Source organism: Carassius gibelio, chromosome A20 (assembly GCF_023724105.1).
Source record: "Carassius gibelio isolate Cgi1373 ecotype wild population from Czech Republic chromosome A20, carGib1.2-hapl.c, whole genome shotgun sequence".
Classification (NCBI taxonomy): domain Eukaryota; kingdom Metazoa; phylum Chordata; class Actinopteri; order Cypriniformes; family Cyprinidae; genus Carassius; species Carassius gibelio.
The window spans coordinates 21,874,672-21,888,481 of NC_068390.1; the positions used below are offsets into that span (position 1 = coordinate 21,874,672).

General features: G+C 34.9%; 1 pseudogene; it reads left to right on the forward strand.

Moving 5' to 3' along the window:
* Nucleotides 1–13,810, forward strand: part of LOC127938792 (androgen-induced gene 1 protein-like) — a 36,669-nt pseudogene that overhangs the window by 21,471 nt on the left and 1,388 nt on the right.

A 13,810-nucleotide genomic window follows, 5' to 3' on the forward strand; every position in this document is an offset into this window, starting at 1 on the left:
TTTAAATGGAAAATATAAATATAATTTAAAATGTTAATAAAAACTGTAATAGTATCTCAATAACACTGGATGTGCAATACCCTGATTAATAAGCCAAATGGTCATAATCTCAAGAAGCCAAAAAAGCCACCTTTGTTAGGAGAAAACAATAATCAGAGGAAAATAGTCAGATGAATATCCAACAATGTGCCAAGCCTTGCAAATATAATAAATTATAATAATATAAAATAACATAAAAATGTAAAATAATTATTATTGATAATGATACATAATAATTAACAATATTATTTTCTGAATGTAATCTTTTGTTGCATTGCGGCACTAAATAAATAAATAAATACATTTATGATGACACTAAATAGCACTAGCAAACATTAAATGAGAATCAAAAATCTTACAGCAAAAAATAAATAAAAGATAGTTTGAGATTGTCAGAAACTGAGCTAACTTTAGCGAGGGCGATTCCCTTGTTTTAAGCATAAAACTAAAATTATCATGCACTTACACTTACAGATGAAAGTCTCTATAAAATCAGCAATGGAGGCCTCGCATTGACCTTTCTGAGTAAAAACTGTTTCAATTGTTTCAAATATTCAGCAGTGCATGTGCGTATCATCAGGGTGAACCGGGAGGTTTCAGCTGACAGTTTGTGTGACTCTACGTGGTCTAAACTTTTTCTGCACGGAGCGAAGGAAACAGATGTGCTATTCTGCAAAGATCAAGGGACAGATTGGTTTTTCACAGAACAAACCCAAAATCTTAAAACAACTGGTGCAGAGAGACAAAAAACGATATGTTCAATGATATTGATTCTCTATGGGGAAATGATCTTTTGAAGTGCTTTCTGTTCTGCTATTTCCTTTGGTTTTCTTAAGTGCTGGGGGATTGCTTTATAAAGATCAATAATTGCAGGTCCATTTTTCTAGACGGTAATATTTCACGGTACAGCGGTGTACAATGTCACACTCGCGCTCATGATTGAGTTGCCATGCTGAGCCTGGAAAAGGTACTAGGTAAAGTTCCTCTATCCATCCCATCATTAAAATAAGTGCATAGCTGGCTGGCTAGCTCATCCTTAACAACTGGGAAAATATTTACCCATCTCAACCCAGTGAAAGATGTCCGTTTTGTAGTTTGCATTCTTGACCATTGTTGACAAGGTTGGCCAAGAAGTTTTCACATCGGAGAGTCTAGAAACCACTCTTGCTCAGGATTCTTGGAGTGTATTTGACAGTAGAGCGAGCAGTAAGCCCTGCTTTTAATTTGCACATAGAAACATCTGTGTTCACACCAGTTTTGCTATCTCAGGCTGCCAGTGAAGTGCGATCAGCGGTGCATAATGAGCTTGTGAAATCTCGTCATGTGCTTCACATAGAAGGTCTCACGCATTACACTGGAGTCTTTTGTACTTGGTCTTGCACACAACTTTAGGGCTCACAGGTTTCTGGCCAGTAATTCTATTTCAATATTCTATCTGTTATCACAGAGCAAGTGTCAACAGTGTTTGCTGATAATGTAACTTAACGCATATTTTCGGATAAATACTAAAGAAAAAAAAAAATAAGGCCTTCATTTTTAAGTGAGAAATGTAGCCTAGAATTAAAAACATAATTGAAAACCACCATTGCCTATTAATTTGAAAAAAAAAAAAAATACAGTTGTAATTAAATGATTAGTTACATAATTATGAATAAATAACCTTTATTATTATTATTAATAATAATAATAATCATAATATTTTCATTATCATTAATAATAATTTTAAGACACTGAATAAATCAATAAAAACACAAGAGACTTAATAAATAACAGTAACACTCAGATTATGTTGATAATTTCAGATAATAATAAACTCACAATTTTTGCACTCTAATTCTTTAAAATAACATTTAGAAATGGTTTCTGCATATTCATGATTATCGTTCATTTTATTAAGACACTGAATAAATGACAACACTAAGATGATTTCTTTTAATACATTCATAATACTGATATTTACAAATAGTTTCTGTGTATCGGTCAGAAAATGCTACATCTGTCGCTCTGTACTTGAGTAACTCTATCTCACCATTCATTCTGTTCACACAGAGTGAGTGTTTGACATCAATCTGAAGTGCATGCGATACTTTTACTGAAACAGGAGGATACGGAGTCAGTGTTTGACAAGGTCTGAGCTGTTAATAGTTCAGGGTGCTCGGAGTGAGTTGTGCTGTTTTGTTGGAGGGGGTTTTCTGCATACAGCCCAGGCATGCTGGCCAAAACCACAAGACTCCAAGAGCGTCTCAGCATGGTGGTCAGAGAAAGAGAGCTGCCATGTTAAATTAAGACAGGGGCCTACAAACACAGGCTAAAATAAAACAAGTCTGGGTCACATTCAAGCTCGCCTCAGTGGCGAAAAATGCACTGTCAGGCCAAATCTACTGATACCCATTCAGCTGAGCGGGGACCTAAACAGGCTCTCCATGTGGTGGCGGCTGTTTGCGGTGCAGCACAAGGTGATATTTAGTGGGGATTCACGGCTGCCAAGGGGAAAAGGGCTAAGAGGTCATGTAAGCCCCAGTCGACTGAGAGCCGTGGGGAGTATGCCACAACCAGCCCGGGAGGCTATACGCAGGGAAACCCAACACCCGTCCTTGGGAGCACTCTCTCCGTCACCCTATACCCTCTGTGAGCCTTCTATCAGGCAGCCAGCTGCATGGTTAGCACACATATCTCCCGTTTGGATTCCACAGGGTTCTGCCACTTTGACAGGTTGGGGCAAGCTGGACTGTGATAAGATGGCAGTGCAAACCGAATCATGGCCCTTTAACCAACTGGCTCATCCGTCACAAGTAACTCTATCCACAGGACCAAACAAACTGTAGTAGGTGTATTTATATGACATCCCATTAATCATAGTTGTCTTGCGTTTTCGAAAAGAACAACTCTGCTCTCTTTGCACAGATAAATAACCTCTATCGATTTCCAAGAAGAGCACTGTTGGCCTTTTTGTTGTGGCATATATTTTTATATTCTCTATGCTTTGTCAGCATTGACCACTGCAATGACCACTGTAGCACTCTTAGAAACGTTTCTTAAGCACCAAATCAGAATATAAAAATGTTGATTTCTGAAGAATCAGGTGACACCGAAGACTTGAGTATCGATTGCTAGATTGTAATCCATAGATTACATTTTAAAATATAATTAAATAGAAAACAACCGAAAATTGTCACATTATAGAATAACAATATTTTAATTGTTAATAATATACAATAATATTTTCATGATAATAATTAATCATATATAACAATATTTTTAATGCTGCTAGGCAACGATTAATTGAAATTAATCGCATCCAAAATAAAAGTTGTTGTTTACATAATATAATTATGTGTACTGTGTATATTTATTATGTATAGGCCTTTATAAATGCAAACATATGCATTTATATATTTAAGAAAAATATATTATGTTTATATATTAAATACATTATATGAATATAAATATATAAATGTAAATATTTTCAAAATATACACTGTATTATGTGCATTTATATATACATAAAATATATGTCCTATGTCCTTGGTTCAAGTATAGAGTGACAGACTGCAGCCAAACACTAATGTGGCAGTAGCTGAAGCCTTGACACTTTGACCACAGAGGTTTGGGTTGAATCCAAACCGGGACGCAGCTGTGAAATCTTTACATACGCTGTCTCACCACTGTCAGAAGACAAAAACAAGAAACACTGCTGCTTAACAGACTCCAGGAGCTGGAAGGTTTGGGCAAAGGTTCTGCCAATGTGCCTGTTCCTCTAGAGCTCTCCATATCAGGAAATAACTATTTGTGTCAGTGAGCATTAAAGCATAGCTCCTCACTGATCATAACTGATTAAGTGTGATCACCAGGCAAAGGGCTGTTCCACGGATACAATTTCTCTTAGTCTCGCTTTTCTCAAATTCGCTCTCTTCTGAGATCTGGCAGTTGTGCATCAATAACCACAACTCATAATTGTGTGTGAGGTTATGATTATTATCATCACCACTGAAACAGACACTATGTATGTGAAGAGACGGTCCTGGGGTCAAACCCAACACTTTTCCCAAATGCAAGCCTGTGTTCGGTCTGTGAAGGAGAGTGTGAGAGAGAATTTAGGATGGAGACAGTCAAACAGAAAGAAACTAATAAAGTGTAGCAATAGTTGTGTGGTTTGTGTCAGAGGTCATGTCAATGACATTTACATTTTAATATGCATTTTACACATTTTAATAATTTTTTTTAATGTGAAAGTATTTATAGAATATTTTTGTGAGTACGGTGAAGCTTTCAAAATGACCACTAATCAATAACAGAAGTACCAAATGGTTCTTTTACAATATTATTTAGATGTTTTTAACCACAGATATTAAAAAAAGTTAAAAGTTAAATAACTAATACCTATACAAATCATTTTAATTAGTAAAAATAGATTTGTAATATTTAAAAAAAAAAATGATGTACTTAAAAAAACTGTCCTTTGACTATTTCAAGTGGCAAAACATAATTTTTTTTTTTTTTTTACATTCATAACTTTAATCAGCAAGAATTTTTATTTCAAATAAATGCTGTTCTTCTAAGCTTTCTGTTCCTCAAAGGAAAAAAATATGTGTCACTGTTTCCACAAAAATATTATGCAGCACAACTGTTTTCAACCCTGATAATAATAATAAATGTTTCACCAAATCAGCATATTCAAATGATTTCTGAAAGACTGGAGGAATGACTGCTGAAAGTTTATATATAACATCTATATAAACAGTTAGTTTATATTGTAATTAGGCCTCAAATTGTGTCCCATTTCATACTTTTGGCCTTCTTTGCTAATGTAAATGTTTTTTACAATTCTCTTATTGGTATGTAGCTTTAAAACCCACGCCGGTCCCTGCATAAGTGCTCAAGTACAGCCACAAGTCTCTCAGGAGCAGTCTGGAGAGGTTGAGAGTCGTTTCAGCAGATCATGAGGGGTTTCGATGGTGGGGCATTAAAGATTACCCCTCACTGTGATTTAATAGATGGAATGTGTGTGGGTGAGCGAGCTCCTTCGAGAATACTTCAGTGTTACATGCATGCTGAGACACATCTCCACACCTCTAGAAGCATACGTTCTTAGTTTTGTTCTGCAGAGGTTTGGCATTATAGCAATTAGACAGTAATCACCGTAATGAACAGAATAACCGTCTATTATCCAAGTGCCAACTTCGACTCCCTGACTTGCTTCTGGGAAGAGATGAAAAGGTTTCTGAATCTCTCAAACTTGTCGCAAACATGTTTTGTAAATATTTGAGGGCCTTGAATGATTAGGAAAAATCATTATGGTGATGAAAGACGTTCATACAGACACACAAGAAGAACAGAGAACCCACAAAGAATTAGAGGGAGTATCCAACATCACTGTCAATGTATATATCATTGCATTTTATACTGCATCATTTGACTTTGAATGTTACACTAAATTTAAATTAATTTAGGTGATTAATCCTCATGAAGTAATCTTAAAAATAAATCCATATTAATAAGAAACAAAAACACAAATTAGAAAGTACAATTAACGCCCTAGTGTTTTGCAGCCTGCAGTCAGCATAGACTAGCAGCTCTAAATGCAGTGTGCCAAACCACACTTACTGAGAGCAGACAGCACAGAATGAGTCAGGAGCATGGACTCATTCACACAGGACGTGTTCTGGTGATCAGAAATAGCTAGATGGGGAACAGAATGCAGGGTGCTCACAACACATTTTTTAAAACCATTTTTATCTTGATATTTTTAACATGTCTTTAAAAAGCCCTTAACTCGTGGTGCTAAGAAAAAAGTTAGAGATGGATGTGTACATATGCACATTTCTGCTAGATGGATTTCTCTGTCTCTATATATGTATGTATGATTGTATTTATGTGTGTGTGTGTGTGTGTGTGTGTGTGTGTGTGTGTGTGTGCAACGCGCGCACACACACACACACACACCCACACATGCATAGATAAATTTATAGAGACATAGAAATCCATATAGAAATATAAACTAGAAATCCATCTAGCATAGAAATGTGCATATGCATCTTTGCATACACACACAAATATATATCTCTGTGTGTGTAAAAAAGCCAGAGCTCCAATTATTCAGAACTGATATATATTTTACTTCTGTGATGGCAAAGCTGTATTTTCAGCAGCCATTAGTACAATCTTCACGATCTTTCAGAAATCATATGCTGATAATATAATATGCTGATTTGCTGCTCAATAACATTTCTTGTTATTATTATAAATGTTGGAAAGAGTTGCTTAATGATTTTATTAAATAAATAAGCTTTTTATTTATTTAGAAGAAACCATTATACATTTTCTTTAGGATCCTTTGATGATTACCAAAATTTAACAAAATGTATGGGTAAATTTATTAATGTAATAAAACCTTGCTGTATTAAATAAAGTATTTATTATATATATATATATATATATTTGTGTGTGTGTGTGTTATATATACACAAATTATCAGTATGTAAAACTTGATTCCATTTTAATCTCACAAATGACTTCATATGACACAAATTACAAATTACTTCAGCTCTGCAGTCACATTGCAAAGCACAGGCATGAGGTGCAAAAGTTTCAGTTGAATGCACATAGCACGCAATGCTTTACACACAAACCTCAAAGGTGGTGACAGGCATCAAACCGTTCTTAGCTTAACAAGGAGGAAGTGATAGAAGAATACAATTTTCCATTTAGTAAACAAGCAAATCTGACTTGGACAATCTAAGTAGTGTTACTGAGAACAATTATTAAGACTAAGACATCTCAATGCATTACACCGCCTTAATTTTTACAGCGAGGTGCTTATGACACTCTGTACCTTAACAACAATGGTGAAAATGACAACTCCTGTATATGCTCAAAACTTGAACCTTACTATATGACTTTTGACTGACATTGGCCGCTTTTCTGGAACATTACAGTATCTGTTTGGTTAGCAGTAACGTGATTAACTAGCACATCATGGGTTCAGACACGGAATGACACACATACACAAATAGCTGCTTTCTCACTGACTGTACATCTCACTCCTCACACTTGTCAAAGACAAGTCCAGACCTGTCGATCTGATGAGACGGACTTAAACACCCAGCATCTGAGCTTTAAGCAGGCTGGCACGCTCATATCTAGGGAAAGCCCAGTAAATGTGGTCTGTTTTTTATTTAGTGTGGAAATATGATTATGTGTTGCAAAAGGGGGTTCTGTAAGAGCTGTGGTGGCATGTTAAAAGCATATCAGAATATCAACATGTCATGTAATTTCAGTAAGGCTTGTAAGTCTTCCTTTGAATGCTGCTTTCGCCACAGACGTGGGGTCAAATGAGGCAAGGTCTTCAGGGGATGAGAGTTTTGACTGTCTCTATGTAAGAAGGGGGCCATCTGGTGACTAACAGAAGAAGTGCACATGCAATGAAAGGAGACCCATGGGATTGTCCACCCAAAATATAATTTCTTTTAAAAAATTACTCACCCTAATGTCATTCTAAACCTGCATGACTTTGTTTCTTCTGTGGGACACAAAAGAAGCTATTTTGAAGAATGACGGTAACCAAACAATTTTGGTTCCCGTTGACTTTCATTTTATGGTCCATGAATATGAAACCACTACAGTATAAAAAAAAAAAATATATATATATATATCACAATTTTGAATTTTTCAATAGGAAAAAAAGTGAGACTTTGTTCCAGAATTATGAGACATAAACACAGAATTCCAAGAAAAAATGTGAGATTAAAGTTGCAAATACCCTTTTTTTATTATTATTATTATTTTATTCCAAAGCGAAAACAGGCTTCCACATTATGTGGTCAAGAATGGAAGTCCATGTGAAGCAACATTCTTCAAAATATCTTCTTTCCAGCTCTACAGAAGTAGACAGTCATACAGGTTTGAAACAACATGAAGGTGAGTAGGTGAGCCTTTAATACTGACCTAATGTACATTATGTCATTGTCCATTGCAACTTTTAACAAACCATCAGCCTAAATATTTTCTCATGCACAATGCACATGGTAGCACTCTCATGAAAATGAAACAGATGTTCAGCTCTACATTAAAAAAAAAACAATAAGCTAACTTTATGTTAAAATCCATGACCTGATGTGTTTGTATTGGCTTTAATAATGGTAGTAATGGTTATAAAAATGACAGTTGACCAATTCTCGTCACTCACATGGGAGAAGAATCCCCCGCCCAGGCTCGGCTCGTCTAGCATGCCTTCATCTTTTCAGGCGCATGAAACCATGTCGGCTTGTTTGTCAAACACTCGGCTTCAATTCACACCCAGCTTCCTTGGCATTTCTTGTTTGAGTAATTAGCTTGAAGTTATGTAACCGTTCTATTCACAGTCCTAATGCAGAAGAGTGTAACGATGAGTTAATCAAGATGGCTGAAAAATAGCTGTTTGACATCTGTTTTGCATATATTACACAATTCATGGCGTATTTTTGCCACACATCACTTGCTTAATTCTGCAACAAATACAGATAAAAGTGTGTATCAACAAGCGTTTATGATCTAGGCTCTTGAAGCAACAAACGTTTATGATCTAGGATGTGAAGCAACATAAAATAAAAACAGACACAACTATTTACCCATTGTTTAGAAAAACGCGTCTTTTGGCTTTGATCCAAGCTAGAGACGCAGACACAAACATCTTTTTTGATTCAGTCATTTTGAATAAAACCGGATAATTTAAGCAGATTATAGCTACACTTTGTGGTTTGGGTTCCGTTTTGTGCCGATTAATTAGCATTTGGATGTAAATCTGATCCCACTCTGTTTGGAAATTAAATTTTATTAATGTTTCAATCAGGTTTGTAATAATTATTCTTAGCCCATTTACAATACCCATTTTATAATCTATAAGAGTTATTAAAATAAATACTTAACGGAGTATCTTTGAAATACCCTTTAATTTTCTGTATAGAGCTGCATTTTGGATGCAGGTGGTAAAACTTTAAAAGTGTCATATTTATAATCTGTCAATAGATTATCAGAGTAACCATATGATAAGGTAAGTCAGATATTGAATGTATCAGATGTATGACCCATCAGTCCACAGGGAAACCACACTGAGAAAGTAAACGGAACACTTCCTGGAAAATTCAGTTTCGCAAATTGAAATTTGCAGACACTGCGTCAATCTTTTTAAGCTTTAAAGTCATTCGTAAAGCTAACCATGATCTATTTCTGTCCTTTTCAGCACACAACAGTTCTTCCTTTCATCATAATTGAGATGAGAACAACATACCATCGATATCCCAGCAGGACCTGTGGACTCTTCGCGGTCTGCATGTTTGCCTTGGGATATGTTGTATGGTAAATGTCTCTTTTCATCACAGTCATCGGTATGATGAGGATCAGGGGAAACTGGCTTTGCATTGTTCTAGCACAGTGTCAGTCAAAAGGAAAGATTCCATCTGGCCACCTGAACTTCCTGACCTCCGAATCGTTCCCTTATGTCTTTCTAAACCGTAATTAATTTGCTTGAATTCTGGCACTTTCCTGCACGAACAGGGTAAACTTTGGTCTCCCATTACATTGTAAAAACATTAGAGGCACAAATCCTGTGTAAACGATCACCTAACATGAAATGAACCTAGTTTTAAACATAAAAAATGACTGAATCACCGTTTAAAACAGAGACTTTGAATATAAGTGTATTAATAACTACAAAGCTTTAGGCTAAATGTTAGATATCAGTTAGATATTCTGGTGCAGTTTAAAAATAACAGCAGCAACAAGAACAATAATGACTATTAGTATTATTATATTAATTATCATTAAATACAGTATATGGTGTTATAATAATTGATAAATAATAATATACATTTTTGCTTACAAAAAATAAATAAATCACAAACCACATTCTGGTGTACTTTAAAAACAACAACTCATTTATTTATTTCATTAAGTTAATGTAATAATAATTGTAATTATGGTGATACAATAATAAATAGATTAATTAATAAATAATTAAGAATAAATGAATAATAATATGAATACTCATAATTATAATAATATAAAAAAATCATCATCATGTCTAGGGAAAACATTTTAATATTTTTTTTTTACTTCTGTTACACATCCTGGTGTAGTTTAAAAACAACAACAACAATAATAATAATAAATATAATTTATATTTATAAAATAATTATTAAGAACTTTTTAGAAAACAACATATTTACACAAATAAGGAGTTTTAAACTATTTATTTAGATCCAATTAGTCTCAAATTGGCAACAACATCGGAAAACTGCAAACCTCATATAAAATAAATAGAAAATAAAACAGCTCGTATAACATTTAGTTTGACCTCCTGAGGTTGACAAGCAGCATTTGTTGGAGGAAAAAAAAAGTATTTTAAGAGTTTCAAGCCCTGTTTTGTACCAAATTCAAGTGCCCTTTGTAGATACAACCCCGGTTTCAGTGGCCCAGAAACCATTGGAAAATAATCAGCCAAGGATTTATTTAGTCTTGCATATAACAGATTACTTGGCAACATGAAGAAAGTCCTTGGAGCCAACCTAAACTGGCCTGACAGCATGAAGGAGGCCTCTGTCAAAATCACCTTAAGTACAAGATTATCAGCACACACCTCTCTTATTTCTTATTTCCCTTTCCTAAATTAAGCTGATTAGGCACTGCATATTATTTAGTCAGGGAATAAGACTTGCCCGCAGTTGTTAAATCCATAGGCAGCTTTACATGAGGATTACCTTCCAGTGACAGCTTTTATATACACACTATTTCACAGGACACTCACGAGGCTGAGAAAACAAGCCATTTGAAAAGTAGGTAGATGGGCCTTCTTGAATATTCATCAAATATTAAAGCTAAGGTTATGAGTGCAGGAGTAGATTAAACAGGCACAATCCATTACATAAACGTACTGTCAGACCGTAGATTATAACCATGCGACTGCATTAAAATTGCTCCAGCAAAAATAAACGTAACAAAAAGAGCAGTGTCTAGCATTCACAGACATGAATGGTAGACAAATTTACAGTGCGGTGACTGCTTCTGCAGCCTTTCAAATGCTGGATTTAGCAGACACAAGGACAGATCATGGGTGCAAAGGTAACAGATTTTCTCTTTCTCGCTCTCATAGGATGTGCTGGGTGCACTGCATGACAGGGGTGTGGGTTTATCCGTTGCTGGATCACATTGGGCCCATGGCCAGAATTCTCTTCTTCATCTGCCTCACGGCTCTGATCAGTGTCTACTACATCTTGGGAGAAATCCTGAACAACTACATCTGGGATTCCTCAAAGAGTAAGTTAAAGAGATAGCTCACCCAATATCTAACTCCCCCAATATCATTCCAAATCTGTATCCGAGTTTCATTTTTCTATGGAACACAATAGAAGATATTTTGAAGAATGTTGGTACCTAAACAGTTGAGTGTCCCATTGACACACTATGGAAGTCGATGGGACCCAACACTGGTTACCAAGATTCTCCAAAATATTTTCTTAACGGGATAGTTCACCCAAAAATGACAATTCTTTCATCTTGTCATGACGATGAGGAACACAAAAAAAACACCACCATAAAAGTAGTCCATATAACTGCACTATATTCCAAGCCCTATGAAGGCTTTAGGTGAGGAACAAACTAGAGATGCACCAATATTGATATCTGGCTGATATATTTTTCAATATTAATAAATGTTTGATATTAAAACCCTATACGTTTTTTTCTAATCAAATAAGTGAATTAGAATGAATAAAAGACAATTATTTAAAATGTTATGATTGAATTTAGGCATCACAATATCATAGAGTATTAAAAAAGACATTTTTAGACATTCATTTTGAGATTTGCTAAAGACTACATTTAACAGTCTTATTAAAGAGATTGTGCACCCAAAAAAAATGAAAATTCATCATTTACTCACCTTCATGTCATTTCAAACCCATGAGTCTTTGGTTAACCTTCAAAACACAAATTAAGATATTTTTGATGAGAGGTTCTGTCGCTCTACTAAAATGTAACCAGAACTTATAAGATTGAAAATCAAACCAGTACGAATAAAGCAATCCATATTAATCTATTCGTTTTACGACGCCTTTATGAGCTTTTTGGAACTTCTAAATTATGCCTGGATATCATGATAAGTATTTTTTTATTTTTTTATTTAAGAATAAAATTTTTAGTGAAGGTTAGATGATGGCAAATATAAATGAAAAAATAAGGGAATGAGCATGAACAATTACAAATCTAATATCAACCATTAACCTCTAATGTCAGCTGATCAGTGATTCACAGCATGCCAGATTCAATTCAATTAAATAGCAACTTAAATTACAGTCTTTTCCTCGTAAATGTATTGGGTGCTTACAGAAGACTTGGATAAATAACTCACAAGCCAACTGGAATATTCTAGTGTTTTAGTGTGTTTTTTTCCCTTACTCCCTTTTGCTTAGAAAAGAGCAATGTTCATTGTTCACACCATCCTTTTGTGTTCTAGAAAAAAGAAAGTCATACAGGTTTGGAATGACAAATGAGTGTTTTTCTGATTTTGTGAATTATCCACCACTGACTGGCTACATGTGTGAGTTTATGGGTAATTTTATGTTTATTATGTCTAGCTACAAATTTTCTTGCTCCTCAACCCACGCCGGGATAACAGCTAGAGACATTATACGCTTCCCCTCAGGTACATATACATCCCGCTTAGCTTCCTGATGCACCCACGCACACTCCTCCACCTGTTAGCGCTATAGACTGGGAGAAGTGCATCGTGGGTGTAGTGCCACCGAAGGCAGAGCGCAGCAGATGAGAACAGAGCCCGTGAGCAGTCTGAGAGCAGCAGACGGCGAAGGCTTCTCTTCCTCCCACCTGTTTGACACTGACCTGCAAATCACCAAAGCAGTACACACACACACACACCTCAGGCTCACTCTTATGGAGCTGATGTATGTCCCTTCATCCTCAGTACAAGATCTCCCTCTTATGTCCAAAGCAGCAGTAGCGTAATCTCCAACAGCCCCTGCAGCTAAACTATCCAGGAACACATCCGTCACTAATGCTTTGCGCTGTTCTTCTCACGGTCTCATGGTTCGAACAGCTTGTTGAAATGAACAAAAAATTAGTTGCCAAGAGATCACGGATCTTACATATGCACTAATGCAGTCACTGCAGTATCCAACAATTAATGAAAGAAATTGTTACTAAAGAAACTATTACTACTGATGCTTATTTTTTTAATTATCAGCACCTGGAAAATTCTGCTGAAGTTGCAAGCAAGCCCCACGTGATAAAATAGAATTTTATTTGATAATTTAATGGCAACTCTTTATAATAAGGTTCAATTTGTTATTAATGCATTTGGTGTCACAAACATTACAGCACAACATTTATATATATATATATATATATATATATATATATATATATATATAATATGCACTTCTGTTCAAAGGTTAGTACGATATTGTGAAATAAAATTTTAAATAATAAGTATTCTGTATTTTATATATATATATTTGAAACTGTAATTCATTCCTGTGAATGTAAAGCTGAATTTTCATAATCTATTTATCCAGTCTCCTTCAGAAATCATTCTTATATACTGATCTGGTCTTTAATAAACACTTATCACATTATAAAAAAAAATAATAATAATAATTGTGTATATATATATATATATATATATATATATATATATATATATCCCTCTTTTTTTTTAAATAGTATTGTACCTAATGCATTAACTAATTGAACCTTATTGTAAAGTGTAACCCTTTCATTT